The sequence below is a fragment of the Arachis ipaensis genome, chromosome B02 (genome assembly GCF_000816755.2).
Source record: "Arachis ipaensis cultivar K30076 chromosome B02, Araip1.1, whole genome shotgun sequence".
Taxonomy (NCBI): domain Eukaryota; kingdom Viridiplantae; phylum Streptophyta; class Magnoliopsida; order Fabales; family Fabaceae; genus Arachis; species Arachis ipaensis.
The window spans coordinates 94,113,403-94,117,963 of record NC_029786.2 but is presented as its reverse complement, the minus strand read 5'-3'; the positions used below and the strand labels follow the sequence as shown (position 1 = coordinate 94,117,963).

Genomic DNA, 4,561 nt, shown 5'->3' with positions numbered 1-4,561 from the left:
ATATATTTATATATTTATAATGTATTTAAAATTTATATAAAAAAATATTTTATTTTTTTCTATTCAAATAATATAAAAAAAAAAACCTCTCTTTTCTCTCTTCACTTTTTTCTTCGACTAAATTTGTATAGTGCTATCGGTATACTCTGCCAAGGGCATTCTACCCAGGATGAATGCTTTTTTCGTTCGCTATGTGGTTATTGAAATTTACAATTTTTATTATTTTAATCCCTCAAATTCAAAATTTACTATATTAGTTCTTGAGATTAAACTCTAGGTATTATATTTCTCCCTTGACCCTTTTCAGCATTGAGTCAATGAACAGAATGTTAAGCTAATTATTACTTGTCACGCTAGATATAAGACTAAATAACGTCATTTCGTTTTAGCTCTTAAATAAAACAAAAATGAAGTCATTTTGGAGAATGAGAGGAGATTAAATGGTTTGCACATAATGTAAACTCTTTTTGGTCTTCTCGTTTTTACTTTGTTTAAGCTCAAAAAACAAAATGATGTCATTTAACCCTATGTCAGAGTTAGCTCATCAACACTGTTTCATTGGGCTACCGGACCAATATGGTGCCCAAAATTAAATTTCGGGATCAATATAAGAAAATTTAAAGGACAAATACTTTTTCTGGCTCCTGACATTTTTCCTGTGAGATAAAGTGCACCTTAATCATCCTTAAACCTCATCCAAGCTCCCATTCATTAACAAAAATAGACAAAACGAGTCAGATTGAGACTGAGATGTTAAAATATCAGTGCCAGGTGTCAGGTCTTTTGGTTGGAAGGACTAAAAACTCTCTCTTAACATCTTTCTCTTCTTTTTCATCCTCTTTCTCTTCCTCTTTTTCCTCTTTTTCAGAATTATCATCAATGATTTTTTTCTCTTTTTCAAAGCCATCATCAATGGCTATCCACAAATGAGAAAAGAACCCCCTGAAAATCCACATAAAACCACAAAACCCAAGTTCGTGCCTGCATCAAAAATGAATCCAAGTTCATAACTTTCTTTCCCCACACCCTAACATTGTTCAAATTTTCGGAGCCTATTAAGATTTCAATTCTCTTTCCATCGTCGTTGAGCTTTGCGAACAAAAAACCCTATTCGACCAAATTGTTGATTGACCTTTCCGAAGATAGAGGCAGCCACTATAATGAAACAACTTCTTGAAGTGGTAGCGCATTGCGACAGGCTGAGGAGAGCGCACAGGGACATAAAACTAGATAATTTGCTTTTCAATAGAAGGGGGAATATGAAAATTGTGGACTTTGATTTGGCGGAGTGATTCGACAACGGAAGAGGGATAAGTGGGGTGGTGGCGATGCCATATGACGTGGTGCTGGAGGTGGTGATGGGGAGGAAATATAGTGAGAAAGTTGATATTTAGAGCTCCGGTGTGATTCTTTACATAATGTTGGGTGCTATTCCACCATTCTATGGAGAGAATGCTTTTGAGATTTTTGAAGTTGTTGTTAGGGATAATATTAAATCCCCAACTACCATCTTTAAGTTTATTTATTCTCCTGCTAAGGATCTTCTCAGAAAGATGATTTGTAAGGATCATTCAAGGAGAATTTCAACAGAGCAAGCTTTGAGTAAGGTTTTAACTTCTCTTTTTTTTCCATTCATGATTAGTAACTTTTTGTAAACTTATATTCTTGTTCCTAAAGATTTACCTGATGGAGATCACTACCATTAGATTTACTGTTAGATTTAGCGGCGAGATTTTCATCGGATTTACTGTCAGATTAGGCAGTAAATTCATAACCCTAAAATATTACCGTCGGAACAACATTTCCAAGGGTAACGTCAACGGTAATATTTGGAGGAAAAAACATAAATTTTTGGCGCGCCCACTACCGTTGGATTTACCGACGGAAAGAACCGACGGTAATCATGTTTAGTGAAATGCTACGTTTTGGGTACACGGGAAATGTTATCGTCGGGTAAATCCGACGGTAATAGTGCCCTAAATGAAAGTGCAAACGTCGTCTTCCCCATTTCGAATTTCACACACTCTCTCTTCATCTCCATCCTCTCTCTCATCACCGCCACCACCTCCGTTCTCTACCCCCATCCCTGGTTGCCGAGAGCACCGCCATTGCCACCCCTCCGTCGTCACCACCTCCTCTTTTTTCTCCTTCTTCCCCTGCCTCTCTCTCTCTCTCTCTCTCTCTCTCCTTCGCTGTCACCATCGTCTACCGTCACCACCATCTGCCACTACAGCAACTTTGACGACCACCACTGCAACATCCACGTCTTCCCTTACTTCTATTGTTCTTCATTATAGGTTCAATGAAAAATTCTTTTCCAATTCATTTAATTTTAGTTTAATGTAGTTTAGGTTTGAGTAGAATTTTAATTTTAATTTTGAATTGGTTTTAAAGTTAGTTCAATTTAGTTTTCTAATCTTAGTGAATTTAGGTTGATTAAGCTAGATTAGAATCAATACATTAGGTTTTGAATAGTTGAAGTATTTAGAATTGTCTAGTTGTATTAATTGCTGCATTGATGACTGTTTCACTGAAAAATTATGGCTGAGATTGTTTGATAATTATTTATTTTTAGTTTAGATTTGAGTAGAATTAGAATTTTAATTTTGAATCAGTTTCAAAGTTAGTTCAGCTTAGTTTTCTAATCTTAGTGTATTTAGGTTGACTAAGTTATGTTTGATTCAATACATTAGATTTTGAATGCTTGAAGTGTTTGAAATTATCTAATTGTGTTAACTGCTGTTAATTGTTGCGTTAATGACTATTTTGCTGAGAAATTATTGTGGAGATTGTTTGATAATTTTTTAATTTTAGTTTAATTTAAGTTTAGGTTTGAGTAGAATTAGAATTTTAATTCTAAAACAGTTTCGAAGTTAGTTCAGTTTAGTTTTCTAATCTTAGTAGATTAAGGTTGATTAAGTAATGTTTGATTCAATACATTAGATTTTGAATGCTTGAAGTGTTCAGAATTGTCTAATTATGTTAATTGCTGTTAATTATTGCGTTGATAACAGTTTTATTGAGAAATTATTGCTGAGATTATTTGATAATTTTTTAATTTTAGTTTAATGTAGTTTAGGTTTGAGTAGAATTTGAATTTTAATTTTGAATCAGTTTCGAAGTTAGTTTAGTTTAGTTTTCTAATCTTAGTGGATTTTGGTTGATTAAGTTATGTTTCATTCAACACATTAGATTTTGCATTTTTGAAGTGTTTGGAATTATCTAATTGTGTTAATTGCTGTTAACTGCTGCGTTGATGACTGTTTTATTGTTGTACTTCATTTGGGATGTTGAGCACGACCGGGCTATCCGAAAGATATTCGACCTTAGAATGGGTCGGCGGCTCCAGCAGATGCTAGATGATGTTCATCATGGGAAGGAGCAGCGGACGGGCTGGCTCCGACGGGAAGTAAAGAAGGGTCTATTAGCTCATTGGGAGACCAATGTGGGGTCCAAGCATCGGCGTCTCACCAACAGAGCTAACAGGGCATCGGCTAGGTCGTCCAAGTATACCGGGGGCTCGGCGACCTTCATGAAGACCAAGGCCAGGGTGGTATGTAATTTCTTTAAGTTTTTGTTAATAACTTCATTATATTTGTTTTGCATATCATTACTAGGCATTCTAATAATTTTGAATTTTAATGTAACTTGTGTAGTTGAAGTCGTTGGACCGCGAGGTCACGTTGACAGAGACGTTCAAGTACACCCACACGCTGAAGGAGAACAAAGCGAGATTTGTTGATCATCAGCGGTCTCAGGACCATTATGTGAAGAAACATACATCTGATTATCTTCTGCTATAAAATTATTAGAGATTAACTGTATATCTATCTTACTAACCACAATAACTTATCTAAATTGCACAGGAGTCCCACACATAGAGTCTAAAGGTCGCGACTCAACAGTCTCAACAAAGTGGTGGGGAGAACGCCGCTGATGGCTCTGTGGCTTCAGTTGTCGATCCCGATGCAACTTGGCGGGAGCCCACCTCAGCCCCGTACAAGAATCACGTATACGGGATATCGTCATTCTTCGCCAGCAGCCTCCACACCTCGACATTGAGGCCGTTATTAGGTTCCACTACCAGTCGAGCCATCCAACCTGAGGAAGGCGTGGATTTGAGGCTGCAGGTGCAAGAGCTCCAGCACAGCCTTCACCAGCAGGCCTAAGATCTTAACGATTATCAGGAGAAGTATCAGGAGATCTTCACCCACGTGATGTCTATAAATGAGCTCAGGCTGGAGTTTAGGGAGTCGGTGGAGTGGATGCAGCGTATGGAGGCTCAGATGGAGGTGTACCAGGCCCAGATGCGCACCGCTGGCATTGACCCTGCTGGTGGCAGCACCGTTGCTGGTGACAGTGGTCCTGCTGGTGACACACAGACATCACCGTCTTCTGCGCCTCTGACTCACGGCCACGGGACTCAAGACGAAGATGATTACCTGAATCTGTAGATTTAGTTTTTTGTTTTATTGTTTCATTGTGTTTATTTGATGCAATTGACTTTTAATTTATTTGAACATTATATTATTTATTTTAAATAAAAATTCTCATTATCTAT

General features: G+C 37.3%; 1 pseudogene; it reads left to right on the top strand.

Moving 5' to 3' along the window:
• Window positions 751–3,037, top strand: LOC107627683 (annotated as a pseudogene).